Below are 20,671 nucleotides of genomic sequence, written 5' to 3' on the forward strand. Positions count from 1 at the left end.
ATTACGTCGGTGGCAACGGGCCCTTAAGTGTACTCAGAAAGAGTCCAAAAGCTTAAACAAGACACGCTTCATAAAAAAAGTACTCTTTTCATGACTTGTCTAGATCAGGCAGACCAGGTCCAGACTACGAACCCTTCCGAGCCACCTGCTCTCTAAAACACTTCCTGGGTGTGAAAATTGTCTCAATGTTTGCATCTAGTTTGAGTTTTTGCCGTTTAACTCTGTGACTTGATGAGGATTGCGTAACGAGAAGTGAACATTTACTTAACTAAACCAAATGGTGTTCATGCAAAATCTCATGACGCTGCAAGCAGGATTCGAACTTACGCGGGGAAACCCCATTGGATTTCAAGTCCAACGCCTTAACCACTCGGCCATCGCAGCTGCATGAGTATGATGTCACAGTTGTTGTATACGAGCCATGCACTACTCACGTCAGGCCGAGACATAAAAAATAAAGTAACAGAAGGACGGGGCACGTACCAGCAGTGCCCTGTTGTCCTCACTTATTTTGCATGCTTTCATACAATTAATAAAAATAGCAATACGCATCACTCAAAGTGAGTGACAGGGAACCGATGAGCGGTAATCAATCACTGCACATTTCTATCCTCGTTTCCCTATATTACGGCGGTGGCAACAGGCCCTTAAGTGTACTCAGAAAGAGTCCAAAAGCTTAAACAAGACACGCTTCATAAAAAAAAGTACTCTTTTCATGACTTGTCTAGATCAGGCAGGACAGGTCCAGACTACGAACCCTTCCGAGCCACCTGCTCTCTAAAACACTTCCTGGGTGTGAAAATTGTCTCAATGTTTACATCTAGTTTGAGTTTTTGCCGTTTAACTCTGTGACTTGATGAGGATTGCGTAACGAGAAGTGAACATTTACTTAACTAAACCAAATGGTGTTCATGCAAAATCTCATGACGCTGCAAGCAGGATTCGAACATACGCGGGTAAACCCCATTGGATTTCAAGTCCAACGCCTTAACCACTCGGCCATCACAGCTGCATGAGTATGATGTCACAGTTGTCGTATACGAGCCATGCACTACTCACGTCAGGCCGAGACATAAAAAATAAAGTAACAGAAGGACGGGGCACGTACCAGCAGTGCCCTGTTGTCCTCACTCATTTTGCATGCTTTCATACAATTAATAAAAATAGCAATACGCATCACTCAAAGTGAGTGACAGGGAACCGATGAGCGGTAATCAATCACTGCACATTTCTATCCTCGTTTCCCTATATTACGGCGGTGGCAACAGGCCCTTAAGTGTACTCAGAAAGAGTCCAAAAGCTTAAACAAGACACGCTTCATAAAAAAAAGTACTCTTTTCATGACTTATCTAGATCAGGCAGGACAGATCCAGACTACGAACCCTTCCGAGCCACCTGCTCTCTAAAACACTTCCTGGGTGTGGAAATTGTCTCAATGTTTACATCTAGTTTGAGTTTTTGCAGTTTAACTCTGTGACTTGATGAGGATTGCGTAAAGAGAAGTGAACATTTACTTAACTAAATCAAATGGTGTTCATGCAAAATCTCATGCCGCTGCAAGCAGGATTCGAACCTACGCGGTGAAACCCCATTGGATTTCAAGTCCAACGCCTTAACCACTCGGCCATCGCAGCTGCGTGAGTATGATGTCACTGTTGTCGTATACGAGCCATGCGCTACTCATGTCAGGTCGAGACCTAAAAAATAAAGTAACGGAAGGACGGGGAACATACCAGCAGTGCCCTGTTGTCCTCACTTATTTCGCATACTTTCATACAATTAATAAAAATAGCAATATGCATCACTCAAAATTAGTGACAGGGTACAGATGAGCGGTAATCAATCACTGCACATTTCTACCCTCGTTTCCATGTATTACGGCGGTGGCAACGGGCCCTTAAGTGTACTCAGAAAGAGTCCAAAAGCCTAAACAAGACACGCTTCATAAAAAAAAGTACTCTTTTCATGACTTGTCTAGATGACACAGGACAGGTCCAGACTACGAACCCTTCCGAGCCACCTGCTCTCTGAAACACTTCCTGGGTGTGGAAATTGTCTCAATGTTTACATCTAGTTTGAGTTTTTGCCGTTTAACTCTGTGACTTGATGAGGATTGCGTAACGAGAAGTGAACATTCACTTAACTAAACCAAATTGTGTTCATGCAAAATCTCATGACGCTGCAAGCAGGATTCGAACTTACGCGGGGAAACCCCATTGGATTTCAAGTCCAACACCTTAACCACTCAGCCATCGCAGCTGCGTGAGTTTGATGTCACAGTTGTCGTATACGAGCCATGCACTACTCATGTCAGGCCGAGACATAAAAAATAAAGTAACAGAAGGACGGGGCACGTACCAGCAGTGCCCTGTTGTCCTCACTTATTTTGCATGCTTTCATACAATTAATAAAAATAGCAATACGCATCACTCAAAGTGAGTGACAGGGAACCGATGAGCGGTAATCAATCACTGCACATTTCTATCCTCGTTTCCCTATATTACGGCGGTGGCAACGGACCCTTAAGTGTACTCAGAAAGAGTCCAAAAGCTTAAACAAGACACGGTTCATAAAAAAAGTACTCTTTTCATGACTTGTCTAGATCAGGCAGGACAGGTCCAGACTACGATCCCTTCCGAGCCACCTGCTCTCTAAAACACTTCCTGGGTGTGGAAATTGTCTCAATGTTTACATCTAGTTTGAGTTTTTGCAGTTTAACTCTGTGACTTGATGAGGATTGCGTAAAGAGAAGTGAACATTTACTTAACTAAACCAAATGGTGTACATGCAAAATCTCATGCCGCTGCAAGCAGGATTCGAACCTACGCGGCAAAACCCCATTGGATTTCAAGTCCAACGCCTTAACCACTCGGCCATCGCAGCTGCATGAGTATGATGTCACTGTTGTCGTATACGAGCCATGCGCTACTCATGTCAGGTCGAGACCTAAAAAATAAAGTAACAGAAGGACGGGGCACGTACCAGCAGTGCCCTGTTGTCCTCACTTATTTTGCATGCTTTCATACAATTAATAAAAATAGCAACATGCATCACTCAAAGTGAGTGAAAGGGCACAGATGAGTGGTAATCAATCACTGCATGATTCTACGCACTTTTCCCTATATTACGGCGGTGGTAACGGGCCCTTAAGTGTACTAAGAAAGAGTCCAAAAGCCTAAACAAGACATGCTTCATAAAAAAAAGTACTCTTTTCATGACTTGTCTAGATCAGGCAGGACAGGTCCAGACTACGAACCCTTCCGAGCCACCTGCTCTCTAAAACACTTCCTGGGTGTGGAAATTGTCTCAATGTTTACATCTAGTTTGAGTTTTTGCCGTTTAACTCTGTGACTTGATGAGGATTGCGTAACGAGAAGTGAACATTTACTTAATGAAACCAAATGGTGTTCATGCAAAATCTCATGACGCTGCAAGCAGGATTCGAACCTACGCAGGGAAACCCCATTGGATTTCAAGTCCAACACCTTAACCACTCAGCCATCACAGCTGCATGAGTATAATGTCATTGTTGTCGTATACGAGCCATGCGCTACTCATGTCAGGCCGAGACCTAAAAAATAAAGTAACGGAAGGACGGGGCACGTACCAGCAGTGCCCTGTTGCCCTCACTTATTTCGCGTACTTTCATACAATTAATAAAAATAGCAATACGCATCACTCAAAGTGAGTGACAGGGCACAGATGAGCGGTAATCAATCACTGCACATTTCTACCCTTGTTTCCCTATATTACGGCGGTGGCAACGGGCCCTTAATTGTACTCAGAAAGAGTCCAAAAGCCTAAACAAGACACGCTTCATAAAAAAAAATTACTCTTTTCGTAACTTGTCTAGATCAGGCAGGATAGGTCCAGACTACAAACCCTTCCGAGCACCCTGCTCTCTAAAACACTTCCTAGGTGTGGAAATAGTTTCAATGTTTACATCTAGTTTGAGTTTTTGCCATTTAACTCTGTGACTTGATGAGGATTGCGTAACGAGAAGTGAACATTTCCTTAACTAAACCAAATAGTGTTCATGCAAAGGCACACTAAGCTGCAAGCAGGATTCGAACCTGCGCAGGGAAACCCCATTGGATTTCGAGTCCAACGCCTTAACCACTCGGCCATCGCAGCTACATGAGTATGATGTCACTGTTGTCGTATACGAGCCATGCTCTGCTCATGTCAGGCCGAGACCAAAAAAATAAAGTAACAGAAGGACGGGGCACGTACCAGCAGTGCCCTGTTGTCCTCACTTATTTTACATGCTTTCATACAATTAATAAAAATAGCAACATGCATCACTCAAAGTGAGTGAAAGGGCACAGATGAGTGGTAACCAATCACTGCATGTTTCACCCACTTTTCCCTATACTACGGCGGTGGTAACGGGCCCTTAAGTGTACTAAGAAAGAGTCCAAAAGCCTAAACAAGACATGCTTCATAAAAAAAAGTACTCTTTTCATGACTTGTCTAGATCAGGCAGGACAGGTCCAGACTACAAACCCTTCCGAGCCACCAGCTCTCTAAAACACTTTCTGGGTTTGGAAATTGTCTCAATGTTTATATCGAGTTTGAGTGTTTTCCATTTAACTCTGTGACTTGATGAGGATTGCGTAACGAGAAGTGAACATTTACTTAACTAAACCAAATGGTGTTCATGCAAAATCTCATGACGCTGCAAGCAGGATTCGAACCTATGCGGGAAAACCCTATTGGATTTCAAGTCCAACACCTTAACCACTCAGCCATCGCAGCTGCATGAGTATGGGGTCACTGTTGTCGTATACGAGCTATGCGCTACTCATGTCAGGCCGAGACCTAAAAAATAAAGTAACGGAAGGACGGGGCACATACCAGCAGTGCCCTGTTGTCCTCACTTATTTCGCATACTTTCATACAATTAATAAAAATAGCAATACGCATCACTCAAAGTGAGTGACAGGGCACAGATGAGCGGTAATCAATCACTGCACATTTCTACCCTCGTTTCTCTCTATTACGGCAGTGGCAACGGGCCCTTAATTGTACTCAGAAAGAGTCCAAAAGCCTAAACAAGACACGCTTCATAAAAAAAATTACTCTTTTCGTAACTTGTCTAGATCAGGCAGGATAGGTCCAGACTACAAACCCTTCCGAGCCACCTGCTCTCTAAAACACTTCCTAGGTGTGGAAATAGTTTCAATGTTTACATCTAGTTTGAGTTTTTGCCATTTAACTCTGTGACTTGATGAGGATTGCGTAACGAGAAGTGAACATTTCCTTAACTAAACCAAATGGTGTTCATGCAAAATCAAACTACGCTGCAAGCAGGATTCGAACCTGCACAGGGAAACCCCATTGGATTTCGAGTCCAACGCCTTAACCACTCGGCCATCGGAGCTGCAAGAGTATGATGTCACTGTTGTCGTATACGAGCCATGCTCTGCTCATGTCAGGCCGAGACCAAAAAAATAAAGTAACGGAAGGACGGGGCACGTACCAGCAGTGCCCTGTTGTCCTCACTTACTTTACATGCTTTCATACAATTAATAAAAATAGCAACATGCATCACTCAAAGTGAGTGAAAGAGCACAGATGAGTGGTAATCAATCACTGCATGATTCTACCCACTTTTCCCTATATTACGGCGGTGGTAACGGGCCCTTAAGTGTACTAAGAAAGAGTCCAAAAGCCTAAAAAAGACATGCTTCATAAAAACAAGTACTCTTTTCATGACTTGTCTAGATCAGGCAGGACAGGTCCAGACTACAAACCCTTCCGAGCCACCAGCTCTCTAAAACACTTCCTGGGTGTGGAAATTGTTTCAATGTTTACATCTAGTTTGAGTTTTTGCCATTTAAATCTGTGACTTGATGAGGATTGCGTAACGAGAAGTGAACATTTACTTAACTAAACCAAATGGTGTTCATGCAAAATCTCATGCCGCTGCAAGCAGGATTCGAACCTCCGCGGGAAAACCCCATTGGATTTCAAGTCCAACGCCTTAACCACTTGGCCATCGCAGCTGCATGAGTATGATGTCACTGTTGTCGAATACGAGCCATGCGCTACTCATGTCAGGTCGAGACCTAAAAAATAAAGTAACGGAAGGACGGGGCACATACCAGCAGTGCCCTGTTGTCCTCACTTATTTCGCATACTTTCATACAATTAATAAAAATAGCAATATGCATCACTCAAAATGAGTGACAGTACAGATGAGCGATAATCAATCACTGCACATTTCTACCCTCGTTTCCATATATTACGGCGGTGGCAACGGGCCCTTAAGTGTACTCAGAAAGAGTCCAAAAGCCTAAACAAGACACGCTTCATAAAAAAAATTACTCATTTCGTAACTTGTCTAGATCAGGCAGGATAGGTCCAGACTACAAACCCTTCCGAGCCACCTGCTCTCTAAAACACTTCCTAGGTGTGGAAATTGTTTCAATGTTTACATCTAGTTTGAGCTTTTGCCATTTAACTCTGTGACTTGATGAGGATTGCGTAACGAGAATTGAACATTTTCTTAACTAAACCAAATGGTGTTCATGCAAAATCACACTACGCTGCAAGCAGGATTCGAACCTGCGCAGGGAAACCCCATTGGATTTCGAGTCCAACGCCTTAACCACTCGGCCATCGCAGCTGCATGAGTATAATGTCACTGTTGTCGTATACGAGCCATGCTCTGCTCATGTCAGGCGGAGACCAAAAAAATAAAGTAACGGAAGGACGGGGCAAGTACCAGCAGTGCTCGGTTGTCCTCACTTATTTTGCATGCTTTCATACAATTAATAAAAATAGCAACATGCATCACTCAAAGTGAGTGAAAGGGCACAGATGAGTGGTAATCAATCACTGCATGTTTCTACCCACTTTTCCCTTTATTACGGTGGTGGTAACGGGCCCTAAAGTGTACTAAGAAAGAGTCCAAAAGCCTAAACAAGACATGCATCATAAAAAAAAGTACTCTTTTCATGACTTGTCTAGATCAGGCAGGACAGGTCCAGACTACAAACCCTTCCGAGCCACCAGCTCTCTAAAACACTTCCTGGGTGTGGAAATTGTCTCAATGTTTACATCTAGTTTGAGTTTTTTCCATTTAACTCTGTGACTTGATGAGGATTGCGTAACGAGAAGTGAACATTTACTTAACTAAACCAAATGGTGTTCATGCAAAATCACACTACGCTGCAAGCAGGATTCGAACCTGCGCAGGGAAACCCCATTGGATTTCGAGTCCAACGCCTTAACCACTCGGCCATCGCAGCTGCATGAGTATGATGTCACTGTTGTCGTATACGAGCCATACGCTGCTCACGTCAGGCCGAGACCTAAAAATAAAGTAACGGCAGGACGGGGCACGTACCAGCAGTGCCCAGTATCCCCCACTTATTTTGAATGCTTTCATAAAATTAATAAAAATAGCAACAAGAATCACTCAAAGTGAGTGACAGGGCACAGATGAGCGGTAATCAATCACTGCGCATTTCTACCCTCTTTTCCCTATATTACGGCGGTGGTAACGGGCCCTTAAGTGTACTAAGAAAGAGTCCAAAAGCCTAAACAAGACACACTTCATAAAAAAAATAATTACTCTTTTCGTGACTTGTCTAGATCATGCAGGACAGGTCCAGACTACGAACGCTTCCGAGGTCCCTGCTCTCTAAAACACTTCCTGGGTGTGGGAATTGTCTCAATGTTTACATCTAGTTTGAGTTTTTGCCGTTTAACTCTGTGACTTGATGAGGATTGCGTAACAAGAAGTGAACATTTACTTAACTAAACCAAATGGTGTTCATGCAAAATCTCATGATGCTGCAAGCAGGATTCGAACCTAAGCGGGGCTACCCCATTGGATTTCAAGTCCAAAGCCTTAACCACTCGGCCATCGCAGCTGCGTGAGTAAGATGTCACAGTTGTCGTATACGAGCCATGCACTACTCACGTCAGGCCGAGACATAAAAAATAAAGTAACAGAAGGACGGGGCACGTACCAGCAGTGCTCTGTTGTCCTCACTTATTTTGCATGCTTTCATACAATTAATAAAAATAGCAATACGCATCACTCAAAGTGAGTGACAGGGCACAGATGAGCGGTAATCAATCACTGCACATTTCTATCCTCTTTCCCTATATTACGTCGGTGGCAACGGGCCCTTAAGTGTACTCAGAAAGAGTCCAAAAGCTTAAACAAGACACGCTTCATAAAAAAGTACTCTTTTCATGACTTGTCTAGATCAGGCAGGACAGGTCCAGACTACGAACCCTTCCGAGCAACCTGCTCTCTAAAACACTTCCTGGCTGTGGAAATTGTCTCAATGTTTACATCTAGTTTGAGTTTTTTCCATTTAACTCTGTGACTTGATGAGGATTGCGTAACGAGAAGTGAACATTTACTTAACTGAACCAAATGGTGTTCATGCAAAATCACACTATGCTGCAAGCAGGATTCGAACCTGCGCAGGGAAACCCCATTGGATTTCGAGTCCAACGCCTTAACCACTCGGCCATCGCAGCTGCATGAGTATGATGTCACTGTTGTCGTATACGAGCCATACGCTGCTCACGTCAGGCCGAGACCTAAAAATAAAGTAACGGCAGGACGGGGCACGTACCAGCAGTGCCCAGTATCCCCCACTTATTTTGAATGCTTTTATACAATTAATAAAAATAGCAACAAGAATCACTCAAAGTGAGTGACAGGGCACAGATGAGCGGTAATCAATCACTGCGCATTTCTACCCTCTTTTCCCTATATTACGGCGGTGGTAACGGGCCCTTAAGTGTACTAAGAAAGAGTCCAAAAGCCTAAACAAGACACACTTCATAAAAAAAATAATTACTCTTTTCGTGACTTGTCTAGATCATGCAGGACAGGTCCAGACTACGAACGCTTCCGAGGTCCCTTCTCTCTAAAACACTTCCTGGGTGTGGGAATTGTCTCAATGTTTACATCTAGTTTGAGTTTTTGCCGTTTAACTCTGTGACTTGATGAGGATTGCGTAACAAGAAGTGAACATTTACTTAACTAAACCAAATGGTGTTCATGCAAAATCTCATGATGCTGCAAGCAGGATTCGAACCTAAGCGGGGAAACCCCATTGGATTTCAAGTCCAAAGCCTTAACCACTCGGCCATCGCAGCTGCGTGAGTATGATGTCACAGTTGTCGTATACGAGCCATGCACTACTCACGTCAGGCAGAGACATAAAAAATAAAGTAACAGAAGGACGGGGCACGTACCAGCAGTGCTCTGTTGTCCTCACTTATTTTGCATGCTTTCATACAATTAATAAAAATAGCAATACGCATCACTCAAAGTGAGTGACAGGGCACAGATGAGCGGTAATCAATCACTGCACATTTCTATCCTCGTTTCCCTATATTACGTCGGTGGCAACGGGCCCTTAAGTGTACTCAGAAAGAGTCCAAAAGCTTAAACAAGACACGCTTCATAAAAAATGTACTCTTTTCATGACTTGTCTAGATCAGGCAGGACAGGTCCAGACTACGAACCCTTCCGAGCAACCTGCTCTCTAAAACACTTCCTGGCTGTGGAAATTGTATCAATGTTTACATCTAGTTTGAGTTTTTGCCATTTAACTCTGTGACTTGATGAGGATTGCGTAACGAGAAGTGAACATTTACTTAACTAAACCAAATGGTGTTCATGCAAAATCTCATGACGCTGCAAGCAGGATTCCAACCTACGCGGGGAAATCCCATTGGATTTCAAGTCCAACGCCTTAACCACTCAGCCATCGCAGCTGCGTGAGTATGATGTCACAGTTGTCGTATACGAGCCATGCACTACTCACGTCAGGCCGAGACATAAAAAATAAAGTAACAGAAGGACGGGGCACGTACCAGCAGTGCCCTGTTGTCCTCACTTATTTTGCATGCTTTCATACAATTAATAAAAATAGCAATACGCATCACTCAAAGTGAGTGACAGGGCACCGATGAGCGGTAATCAATCACTGCACATTTCTATCCCCGTTTCCCTATATTACGGCGGTGGCAACGGGCCCTTAAGTGTACTCAGAAAGAGTCCAAAAGCTTAAACAAGACACGCTTCATAAAAAAAAGTACTCTTTTCATGACTTGTCTAGATCAGGCAGGACAGGTCCAGACTACGAACCCTTCCGAGCCACCTGCTCTCTAAAACACTTCCTGGGTGTGGAAATTGTCTCAATGTTTACATCTAGTTTGAGTTTTTGCAGTTTAACTCTGTGACTTGATGAGGATTGCGTAACGAGAAGTGAACATTTACTTAACTAAACCAAATGGTGTTAACCCCTTAAGTGCTGCCTCGGTGCATTGGCCGACGGCAGCACTACCTCCCCAGTGCTGCGCACGACCATTGAACGTCCATTCAGCACTAGTTCTAATGGACAGCGCAGCACTGGGGAGGAATGTTTAATAGCAGCTATGGGGTTAATGCAAAATCTCATGACGCTGCAAGCAGGATTCGAACCTACGCAGGAAAACCCCATTGGATTTCAAGTCCAACACCTTAACCACTCAGCCATCGCAGCTGCATGAGTATGATGTCACTGTTGTCCTATACGAGCCATGCTCTGCTCATGTCAGGCCGAGACCAAAAAAATAAAGTAACGGAAGGACGGGGCACGTACCAGCAGTGCCCTGTTGTCCTCACTTATTTTGCATGCTTTCATACAATTAATAAAAATAGCAACATGCATCACTCAAAGTGAGTGAAAGGGCACAGATGAGTGGTAATCAATCACTGCATGATTCTACCCACTTTTCCCTATATTACGGCGGTGGTAACGGGCCCTTAAGTGTACTAAGAAAGAGTCCAAAAGCCTAAACAAGACACGCTTCATAAAAAAAAAAATTACTCTTTTCGTGACTTGTCTAGATCATGCAGGACAGGTCCAGACTACGAACCCTTTCGAGGCACCTGCTCTCTAAAACACTTCCTGGGTGTGGAAATTGTCTCAATGTTTACATCTAGTTTGAGTTTTTGCCGTTTAACTCTGTGACTTGATGAGGATTGCGTAACAAGAAGTGAACATTTACTTAACTAAACCAAATGGTGTTCATGCAAAATCTCATGACGCGGCAAGCAGGATTCGAACCTACGTGGGGAAACCCCATTGGATTTCAAGTCAAACGCCTTAACCACTCAGCCATCGCAGCTGCGTGAGTATGATGTCACAGTTGTCGTATACGAGCCATGCACTACTCACGTCAGGCCGAGACATAAAAAATAAAGTAACAGAAGGACGGGGCACGTACCAGCAGTGCCCTGTTGTCCTCACTTATTTTGCATGCTTTCATAAAATTAATAAAAATAGCAATACGCATCACTCAAAGTGAGTGACAGGGCACAGATGAGCGGTAATCAATCACTGCACATTTCTATCCTCGTTTCCCTATATTACGGCGTTGGCAAGGGGCCCTTAAGAGTACTCAGAAAGAGTCCAAAAGCTTAAACAAGACACGCTTCATAAAAAAAAGTACTCTTTTCATGACTTGTCTAGATCAGGCAGGACACGTCCAGACTACGAACCCTTCCGAGCCACCTGCTCTCTAAAACACTTCCTGGGTGTGGAAATTGTCTCAATGTTTACATCTAGTTTGAGTTTGTGCCGTTTAACTCTGTGACTTGATGAGGATTGCGTAACGAGAAGTGAACATTTACTTAACTAAACCAAATGGTGTTCATGCAAAATCTCATGACGCTGCAAGCAGGATTCAAACCTACGCGGGGAAACTCCATTGGATTTCAAGTCCAACGCCTTAACCACTCGGCCATCGCAGCTGCATGAGTATGATGTCACTGTTGTCGTATACGAGCCATGCGCTACTCATGTCAGGCCGAGACCTAAAAAATAAAGTAACGGAAGGACGGGGCACATACCAGCAGTGCCCTGTTGTCCTCACTTATTTTGCATGCTTTCATACAATTAATACAAATAGCAACATGCATCACTCAAAGTGAGTAAAAGGGCACAGATGAGTGGTAATCAATCACTGCATGATTCTACCCACTTTTCCCTATATTACGGCGGTGGTAACTGGCCCTTAAGTGTACTAAGAAAGAGTCCAAAAGCCTAAAAAAGACATGCTTCATAAAAAAAAGTACTCTTTTCATGACTTGTCTAGATCAGGCAGGACAGGTCCAGACTACAAACCCTTCCGAGCCACCAGCTCTCTAAAACACTTCCTGGGTGTGTAAATTGTCTCAATGTTTACATCTAGTTTGAGTTTTTTCCATTTAACTCTGTGACTTGATGAGGATTGCGTAACGAGAAGTGAACATTTACTTAACTACACCAAATGGTGTTCATGCAAAATCACACTACGCTGCAAGCAGGATTCGAACCTGCGCAGGGATACCCCATTGGATTTCGAGTCCAACGCCTTAACCACTCGGCCATCGCAGCTGCATGAGTATGATGTCACTGTTGTCGTATACGAGCCATACGCTGCCCACGTCAGGCCGAGACCTAAAAATTAAAGTAACGGCAGGACGGGGCACGTACCAGCAATGCCCTGTATCCCCCACTTATTTTGAAGGCTTTCATACAATTAATAAAAATAGCAACAAGCATCACTCAAAGTTAGTGACAGGGCACCGATGAGCGGTAATCAATCACTGCACATTTCTATCCTCGTTTCCCTATATTACGGCGGTGGCAACGGGCCCTCAAGTGTACTCAGAAAGAGTCCAAAAGCTTAAACAAGACACGCTTCATAAAAAAAAGTACTCTTTTCATGACTTGTCTAGATCAGGCAGGACAGGTCCAGACTACGAACCCTTCCGAGCCACCTGCTCTCTAAAACACTTCCTGGGTGTGGAAATTGTCTCAATGTTTACATCTAGTTTGAGTTTTTGCATTTTAACTCTGTGACTTGATGAGGATTGCGTAAAGAGAAGTGAACATTTACTTAACTAAACCAAATGGTGTTTATGCAAAATCTCATGCCGCTGCAAGCAGGATTCGAACCTACGCGGGGAAACACCATTGGATTTCAAGTCCAACGCCTTAACCACTCGGCCATCGCAGCTGCGTGAGTATGATGTCACAGTTGTCGTATACGAGCCTTGCACTACTCACGTCAGGCCGAGACATAAAAAAATAAAGTAACAAAAGGACTGGGCACGTACCAGCAGTGCCCTGTTGTCCTCACTTATTTTGCATGCTTTCATACAAATAATAAAAATAGCAATACGCATCACTCAAAATGAGTGACAGGGCACAGATGAGCGGTAATCAATCACTGCACATTTCTAACCTCGTTTCCCTATATTACGGCGGTGGCAACGGGCCCTTAAGTGTACTCAGAAAGAGTCCAAAAGCCTAAACAAGACACACTTCATAAAAAAAATTACTCATTTCGTAACTTGTCTAGATCAGGCAGGATAGGTCCAGACTACAAACCCTTCCGAGCCACCTGCTCTCTAAAACACTTCCTAGGTGTGGAAATTGTTTCAATGTTTACATCTAGTTTGAGTTTTTGCCATTTAACTCTGTGACTTGATGAGGATTGCGTAACGAGAAGTGAACATTTACTTAACTAAACCAAATGGTGTTCATGCAAAATCTCACGCCGCTGCAAGCAGGATTCGAACCTGCACAGAGAAACCCCATTGGATTTCGAGGCCAACGCCTTAACCACTCGGCCATCGCAGCTGCATGAGTATGATGTCACTGTTGTCGTATACAAGCCATGCTCTGCTCATGTCAGGCGGAGATCAAAAAAATAAAGTAACGGAAGGACGGGGCACCTACCAGCAGTGCCCTGTTGTCCTCACTTATTATGCATGCTTTCATACAATTAATAAAAATAGCAACATGCATCACTCAAAGTGAGTGAAAGGGCACAGATGAGTGGTAATCAATCACTGCATGTTTCTACCCACTTTTCCTTATATTACGGCGGTGGTAACGGGCCCTTAAGTGTACTAAGAAAGAGTCCAAAAGCCTTAACAAGACATGCATCATAAAAAAAAGTACTCTTTTCATGACTTGTCTAGATCATGCAGGACAGGTCCAGACTACGAACCCTTTCGAGGCACCTGCTCTCTAAAACACTTCCTGGGTGTGGAAATTGTCTCAATGTTTACATCTAGTTTGAGTTTTTGCCGTTTAACTCTGTGACTTGATGAGGATTGCGTAACAAGAAGTGAACATTTACTTAACTAAACCAAATGGTGTTCATGCAAAATCTCATGACGCTGCAAGCAGGATTCGAACCTACGTGGGGAAACCCCATTGGATTTCAAGTCAAACGCCTTACCCACTCGGCCATCGCAGCTGCGTGAGTATGATGTCACAGTTGTCGTATACGAGCCATGCACTACTCACGTCAGGCCGAGACATAAAAAATAAAGTAACAGTAGGACGGGGCACGTACCAGCAGTGCCCTGTTGTCCTCACTTATTTTGCATGCTTTCATACAATTAATAAAAATAGCAATACGCATCACTCAAAGTGAGTGACAGGGCACAGATGAGCGGTAATCAATCACTGCACATTTCTATCCTCGTTTCCCTATATTACGGCGTTGGCAACGGGCCCTTAAGAGTACTCAGAAAGAGTCCAAAAGCTTAAACAAGACACGCTTCATAAAAAAAAGTACTCTTTTCATGACTTGTCTAGATCAGGCAGGACAGGTCCAGACTACGAACCCTTCCGAGCGACCTGCTCTCTAAAACACTTCCTGGGTGTGGAAATTGTCTCAATGTTTACATCTAGTTTGAGTTTTTGCAGTTTAACTCTGTGACTTGATGAGGATTGCGTAATGAGAAGTGAACATTTACTTAACTAAACCAAATGGTGTTCATGCAAAATCTCATGCCGCTGCAAGCAGGATTCGAACCTACGCGGGGAAACCCCATTGGATTTCAAGTCCAACACCTTAACCACTCAGCCATCGCAGCTGCATGAGTATGATGTCACTGTTGTCGTATACGAGCCATACGCTGCCCACGTCAGGCCGAGACCTAAAAATTAAAGTAACGGCAGGACGGGGCACGTACCAGCAATGCCCTGTATCCCCCACTTATTTTGAAGGCTTTCATACAATTAATAAAAATAGCAACAAGCATCACTCAAAGTTAGTGACAGGGCACCGATGAGCGGTAATCAATCACTGCACATTTCTATCCTCGTTTCCCTATATTACGGCGGTGGCAACGGGCCCTCAAGTGTACTCAGAAAGAGTCCAAAAGCTTAAACAAGACACGCTTCATAAAAAAAAGTACTCTTTTCATGACTTGTCTAGATCAGGCAGGACAGGTCCAGACTACGAACCCTTCCGAGCCACCTGCTCTCTAAAACACTTCCTGGGTGTGGAAATTGTCTCAATGTTTACATCTAGTTTGAGTTTTTGCATTTTAACTCTTGACTTGATGAGGATTGGCGTAAAGAGAAGTGAACATTTACTTAACTAAACCAAATGGTGTTTATGCAAAATCTCATGCCGCTGCAAGCAGGATTCGAACCTACGCGGGGAAACACCATTGGATTTCAAGTCCAACGCCTTAACCACTCGGCCATCGCAGCTGCATGAGTATGATGTCACTGTTGTCGTATACGAGCCATGCGCTACTCCTGTCAGGCCGAGACCTAAAAAATAAAGTAACGGAAGGACGGGGCACATACCAGCAGTGCCCTGTTGTCCTCACTTATTTTGCATGCTTTCATACAATTAATACAAATAGCAACATGCATCACTCAAAGTGAGTAAAAGGGCACAGATGAGTGGTAATCAATCACTGCATGATTCTACCCACTTTTCCCTATATTACGGCGGTGGTAACTGGCCCTTAAGTGTACTAAGAAAGAGTCCAAAAGCCTAAAAAAGACATGCTTCATAAAAAAAAGTACTCTTTTCATGACTTGTCTAGATCAGGCAGGACAGGTCCAGACTACAAACCCTTCCGAGCCACCAGCACTCTAAAACACTTCCTGGGTGTGTAAATTGTCTCAATGTTTACATCTAGTTTGAGTTTTTTCCATTTAACTCTGTGACTTGATGAGGATTGCGTAACGAGAAGTGAACATTTACTTAACTACACCAAATGGTGTTCATGCAAAATCACACTACGCAGCAAGCAGGATTCGAACCTGCGCAGGGATACCCCATTGGATTTCGAGTCCAACGCCTTAACCACTCGGCCATCGCAGCTGCATGAGTATGATGTCACTGTTGTCGTATACGAGCCATACGCTGCCCACGTCAGGCCGAGACCTAAAAATTAAAGTAACGGCAGGACGGGGCACGTACCAGCAATGCCCTGTATCCCCCACTTATTTTGAAGGCTTTCATACAATTAATAAAAATAGCAACAAGCATCACTCAAAGTTAGTGACAGGGCACCGATGAGCGGTAATCAATCACTGCACATTTCTATCCTCGTTTCCCTATATTACGGCGGTGGCAACGGGCCCTCAAGTGTACTCAGAAAGAGTCCAAAAGCTTAAACAAGACACGCTTCATAAAAAAAAGTACTCTTTTCATGACTTGTCTAGATCAGGCAGGACAGGTCCAGACTACGAACCCTTCCGAGCCACCTGCTCTCCAAAACACTTCCTGGGTGTGGAAATTGTCTCAATGTTTACATCTAGTTTGAGTTTTTGCATTTTAACTCTGTGACTTGATGAGGATTGCGTAAAGAGAAGTGAACATTTACTTAACTAAACCAAATGGTGTTTATGCAAAATCTCATGCCGCTGCAAGCAGGATTCGAACCTACGCGGGGAAACACCATTGGATTTCAAGTCCAACGCCTTAACCACTCGGCCATCGCAGCTGCGTGAGTATGATGTCACAGTTGTCGTATACGAGCCTTGCACTACTCACGTCAGGCCGAGACATAAAAAAATAAAGTAACAAAAGGACTGGGCACGTACCAGCAGTGCCCTGTTGTCCTCACTTATTTTGCATGCTTTCATACAAATAATAAAAATAGCAATACGCATCACTCAAAATGAGTGACAGGGCACAGATGAGCGGTAATCAATCACTGCACATTTCTAACCTCGTTTCCCTATATTACGGCGGTGGCAACGGGCCCTTAAGTGTACTCAGAAAGAGTCCAAAAGCCTAAACAAGACACGCTTCATAAAAAAAATTACTCATTTCGTAACTTGTCTAGATCAGGCAGGATAGGTCCAGACTACAAACCCTTCCGAGCCACCTGCTCTCTAAAACACTTCCTAGGTGTGGAAATTGTTTCAATGTTTACATCTAGTTTGAGTTTTTGCCATTTAACTCTGTGACTTGATGAGGATTGCGTAACGAGAAGTGAACATTTACTTAACTAAACCAAATGGTGTTCATGCAAAATCTCACGCCGCTGCAAGCAGGATTCAAACCTGCACAGAGAAACCCCATTGGATTTCGAGGCCAACGCCTTAACCACTCGGCCATCGCAGCTGCATGAGTATGATGTCACTGTTGTCGTATACAAGCCATGCTCTGCTCATGTCAGGCGGAGATCAAAAAAATAAAGTAACGGAAGGACGGGGCACCTACCAGCAGTGCCCTGTTGTCCTCACTTATTATGCATGCTTTCATACAATTAATAAAAATAGCAACATGCATCACTCAAAGTGAGTGAAAGGGCACAGATGAGTGGTAATCAATCACTGCATGTTTCTACCCACTTTTCCTTATATTACGGCGGTGGTAACGGGCCCTTAAGTGTACTAAGAAAGAGTCCAAAAGCCTAAACAAGACACGCTTCATAAAAAAAAAAATTACTCTTTTCGTGACTTGTCTAGATCATGCAGGACAGGTCCAGACTACGAACCCTTTCGAGGCACCTGCTCTCTAAAACACTTCCTGGGTGTGGAAATTGTCTCAATGTTTACATCTAGTTTGAGTTTTTGCCGTTTAACTCTGTGACTTGATGAGGATTGCGTAACAAGAAGTGAACATTTACTTAACTAAACCAAATGGTGTTCATGCAAAATCTCATGACGCGGCAAGCAGGATTCGAACCTACGTGGGGAAACCCCATTGGATTTCAAGTCAAACGCCTTAACCACTCGGCCATCGCAGCTGCGTGAGTATGATGTCACAGTTGTCGTATACGAGCCATGCACTACTCACGTCAGGCCGAGACATAAAAAATAAAGTAACAGAAGGACGGGGCACGTACCAGCAGTGCCCTGTTGTCCTCACTTATTTTGCATGCTTTCATACAATTAATAAAAATAGCAATACGCATCACTCAAAGTGAGTGACAGGGCACAGATGAGCGGTAATCAATCACTGCACATTTCTATCCTCGTTTCCCTATATTACGGCGTTGGCAAGGGGCCCTTAAGAGTACTCAGAAAGAGTCCAAAAGCTTAAACAAGACACGCTTCATAAAAAAAAGTACTCTTTTCATGACTTGTCTAGATCAGGCAGGACACGTCCAGACTACGAACCCTTCCGAGCCACCTGCTCTCTAAAACACTTCCTGGGTGTGGAAATTGTCTCAATGTTTACATCTAGTTTGAGTTTGTGCCGTTTAACTCTGTGACTTGATGAGGATTGCGTAACGAGAAGTGAACATTTACTTAACTAAACCAAATGGTGTTCATGCAAAATCTCATGACGCTGCAAGCAGGATTCGAACCTACGCGGGGAAACTCCATTGGATTTCAAGTCCAACGCCTTAACCACTCGGCCATCGCAGCTGCATGAGTATGATGTCACTGTTGTCGTATACGAGCCATGCGCTACTCATGTCAGGCCGAGACCTAAAAAATAAAGTAACGGAAGGACGGGGCACATACCAGCAGTGCCCTGTTGTCCTCACTTATTTTGCATGCTTTCATACAATTAATACAAATAGCAACATGCATCACTCAAAGTGAGTAAAAGGGCACAGATGAGTGGTAATCAATCACTGCATGATTCTACCCACTTTTCCCTATATTACGGCGGTGGTAACTGGCCCTTAAGTGTACTAAGAAAGAGTCCAAAAGCCTAAAAAAGACATGCTTCATAAAAAAAAGTACTCTTTTCATGACTTGTCTAGATCAGGCAGGACAGGTCCAGACTACAAACCCTTCCGAGCCACCAGCTCTCTAAAACACTTCCTGGGTGTGTAAATTGTCTCAATGTTTACATCTAGTTTGAGTTTTTTCCATTTAACTCTGTGACTTGATGAGGATTGCGTAACGAGAAGTGAACATTTACTTAACTACACCAAATGGTGTTCATGCAAAATCACACTACGCTGCAAGCAGGATTCGAACCTGCGCAGGGATACCCCATTGGATTTCGAGTCCAACGCCTTAACCACTCGGCCATCGCAGCTGCATGAGTATGATGTCACTGTTGTCGTATACGAGCCATACGCTGCCCACGTCAGGCCGAGACCTAAAAATTAAAGTAACGGCAGGACGGGGCACGTACCAGCAATGCCCTGTATCCCCCACTTATTTTGAAGGCTTTCATACAATTAATAAAAATAGCAACAAGCATCACTCAAAGTTAGTGACAGGGCACCGATGAGCGGTAATCAATTACTGCACATTTCTATCCTCGTTTCCCTATATTACGGCGGTGGCAACGGGCCCTCAAGTGTACTCAGAAAGAGTCCAAAAGCTTAAACAAGACACGCTTCATAAAAAAAAGTACTCTTTTCATGACTTGTCTAGATCAGGCAGGACAGGTCCAGACTACGAACCCTTCCGAGCCACCTGCTCTCTAAAACACTTCCTGGGTGTGGAAATTGTCTCAATGTTTACATCTAGTTTGAGTTTTTGCATTTTAACTCTGTGACTTGATGAGGATTGCGTAAAGAGAAGTGAACATTTACTTAACTAAACCAAATGGTGTTTATGCAAAATCTCATGCCGCTGCAAGCAGGATTCGAACCTACGCGGGGAAACACCATTGGATTTCAAGTCCAACGCCTTAACCACTCGGCCATCGCAGCTGCGTGAGTATGATGTCACAGTTGTCGTATACGAGCCTTGCACTACTCACGTCAGGCCGAGACATAAAAAAATAAAGTAACAAAAGGACTGGGCACGTACCAGCAGTGCCCTGTTGTCCTCACTTATTTTGCATGCTTTCATACAAATAATAAAAATAGCAATACGCATCACTCAAAATGAGTGACAGGGCACAGATGAGCGGTAATCAATCACTGCACATTTCTAACCTCGTTTCCCTATATTACGGCGGTGGCAACGGGCCCTTAAGTGTACTCAGAAAGAGTCCAAAAGCCTAAACAAGACACGCTTCATAAAAAAAATTACTCATTTCGTAACTTGTCTAGATCAGGCAGGATAGGTCCAGACTACAAACCCTTCCGAGCCACCTGCTCTCTAAAACACTTCCTAGGTGTGGAAATTGTTTCAATGTTTACATCTAGTTTGAGTTTTTGCCATTTAACTCTGTGACTTGATGAGGATTGCGTAACGAGAAGTGAACATTTACTTAACTAAACCAAATGGTGTTCATGCAAAATCTCACGCCGCTGCAAGCAGGATTCGAACCTGCACAGAGAAACCCCATTGGATTTCGAGGCCAACGCCTTAACCACTCGGCCATCGCAGCTGCATGAGTATGATGTCACTGTTGTCGTATACAAGCCATGCTCTGCTCATGTCAGGCGGAGATCAAAAAAATAAAGTAACGGAAGGACGGGGCACCTACCAGCAGTGCCCTGTTGTCCTCACTTATTATGCATGCT

General features: G+C 43.9%; 21 non-coding genes across 21 annotated transcripts; all 21 read right to left on the reverse strand.

The window, feature by feature from the left end:
- Positions 1–302: 302 nt before the first annotated feature.
- TRNAS-UGA (transfer RNA serine (anticodon UGA)) lies at positions 303–384 on the reverse strand. Its single transcript has one exon. It is a non-coding gene; the product is annotated as a tRNA-Ser (tRNA).
- A 1,168-nt stretch (positions 385–1,552) lies between these two features.
- Positions 1,553–1,634, reverse strand: TRNAS-UGA (transfer RNA serine (anticodon UGA)). The gene has a single exon. It is a non-coding gene; the product is annotated as a tRNA-Ser (tRNA).
- Positions 1,635–2,801: 1,167 nt separating this feature from the next.
- TRNAS-UGA (transfer RNA serine (anticodon UGA)) lies at positions 2,802–2,883 on the reverse strand. Its single transcript has one exon. It is a non-coding gene; the product is annotated as a tRNA-Ser (tRNA).
- A 1,169-nt stretch (positions 2,884–4,052) lies between these two features.
- Positions 4,053–4,134, reverse strand: TRNAS-CGA (transfer RNA serine (anticodon CGA)). Its single transcript has one exon. It is a non-coding gene; the product is annotated as a tRNA-Ser (tRNA).
- Positions 4,135–5,301: 1,167 nt separating this feature from the next.
- TRNAS-CGA (transfer RNA serine (anticodon CGA)) lies at positions 5,302–5,383 on the reverse strand. Its single transcript has one exon. It is a non-coding gene; the product is annotated as a tRNA-Ser (tRNA).
- A 1,166-nt stretch (positions 5,384–6,549) lies between these two features.
- TRNAS-CGA (transfer RNA serine (anticodon CGA)) lies at positions 6,550–6,631 on the reverse strand. Its single transcript has one exon. It is a non-coding gene; the product is annotated as a tRNA-Ser (tRNA).
- A 543-nt stretch (positions 6,632–7,174) lies between these two features.
- On the reverse strand, positions 7,175–7,256 carry TRNAS-CGA (transfer RNA serine (anticodon CGA)). Its single transcript has one exon. It is a non-coding gene; the product is annotated as a tRNA-Ser (tRNA).
- A 1,167-nt stretch (positions 7,257–8,423) lies between these two features.
- On the reverse strand, positions 8,424–8,505 carry TRNAS-CGA (transfer RNA serine (anticodon CGA)). The gene has a single exon. It is a non-coding gene; the product is annotated as a tRNA-Ser (tRNA).
- A 545-nt stretch (positions 8,506–9,050) lies between these two features.
- TRNAS-UGA (transfer RNA serine (anticodon UGA)) lies at positions 9,051–9,132 on the reverse strand. The gene has a single exon. It is a non-coding gene; the product is annotated as a tRNA-Ser (tRNA).
- A 3,190-nt stretch (positions 9,133–12,322) lies between these two features.
- TRNAS-CGA (transfer RNA serine (anticodon CGA)) lies at positions 12,323–12,404 on the reverse strand. The gene has a single exon. It is a non-coding gene; the product is annotated as a tRNA-Ser (tRNA).
- A 543-nt stretch (positions 12,405–12,947) lies between these two features.
- On the reverse strand, positions 12,948–13,029 carry TRNAS-UGA (transfer RNA serine (anticodon UGA)). The gene has a single exon. It is a non-coding gene; the product is annotated as a tRNA-Ser (tRNA).
- Positions 13,030–13,573: 544 nt separating this feature from the next.
- On the reverse strand, positions 13,574–13,655 carry TRNAS-CGA (transfer RNA serine (anticodon CGA)). The gene has a single exon. It is a non-coding gene; the product is annotated as a tRNA-Ser (tRNA).
- Positions 13,656–14,823: 1,168 nt separating this feature from the next.
- On the reverse strand, positions 14,824–14,905 carry TRNAS-UGA (transfer RNA serine (anticodon UGA)). Its single transcript has one exon. It is a non-coding gene; the product is annotated as a tRNA-Ser (tRNA).
- A 543-nt stretch (positions 14,906–15,448) lies between these two features.
- TRNAS-UGA (transfer RNA serine (anticodon UGA)) lies at positions 15,449–15,530 on the reverse strand. The gene has a single exon. It is a non-coding gene; the product is annotated as a tRNA-Ser (tRNA).
- Positions 15,531–16,073: 543 nt separating this feature from the next.
- On the reverse strand, positions 16,074–16,155 carry TRNAS-CGA (transfer RNA serine (anticodon CGA)). The gene has a single exon. It is a non-coding gene; the product is annotated as a tRNA-Ser (tRNA).
- A 543-nt stretch (positions 16,156–16,698) lies between these two features.
- Positions 16,699–16,780, reverse strand: TRNAS-UGA (transfer RNA serine (anticodon UGA)). Its single transcript has one exon. It is a non-coding gene; the product is annotated as a tRNA-Ser (tRNA).
- Positions 16,781–17,324: 544 nt separating this feature from the next.
- Positions 17,325–17,406, reverse strand: TRNAS-CGA (transfer RNA serine (anticodon CGA)). Its single transcript has one exon. It is a non-coding gene; the product is annotated as a tRNA-Ser (tRNA).
- A 1,171-nt stretch (positions 17,407–18,577) lies between these two features.
- On the reverse strand, positions 18,578–18,659 carry TRNAS-UGA (transfer RNA serine (anticodon UGA)). Its single transcript has one exon. It is a non-coding gene; the product is annotated as a tRNA-Ser (tRNA).
- Positions 18,660–19,202: 543 nt separating this feature from the next.
- On the reverse strand, positions 19,203–19,284 carry TRNAS-CGA (transfer RNA serine (anticodon CGA)). The gene has a single exon. It is a non-coding gene; the product is annotated as a tRNA-Ser (tRNA).
- A 543-nt stretch (positions 19,285–19,827) lies between these two features.
- TRNAS-UGA (transfer RNA serine (anticodon UGA)) lies at positions 19,828–19,909 on the reverse strand. The gene has a single exon. It is a non-coding gene; the product is annotated as a tRNA-Ser (tRNA).
- A 544-nt stretch (positions 19,910–20,453) lies between these two features.
- On the reverse strand, positions 20,454–20,535 carry TRNAS-CGA (transfer RNA serine (anticodon CGA)). The gene has a single exon. It is a non-coding gene; the product is annotated as a tRNA-Ser (tRNA).
- Between the last annotated feature and the right edge of the window lie 136 nt (positions 20,536–20,671).

The sequence above is a fragment of the Lissotriton vulgaris genome, chromosome 11 (genome assembly GCF_964263255.1).
Source record: "Lissotriton vulgaris chromosome 11, aLisVul1.2, whole genome shotgun sequence".
Classification (NCBI taxonomy): Eukaryota; Metazoa; Chordata; class Amphibia; order Caudata; family Salamandridae; genus Lissotriton; species Lissotriton vulgaris.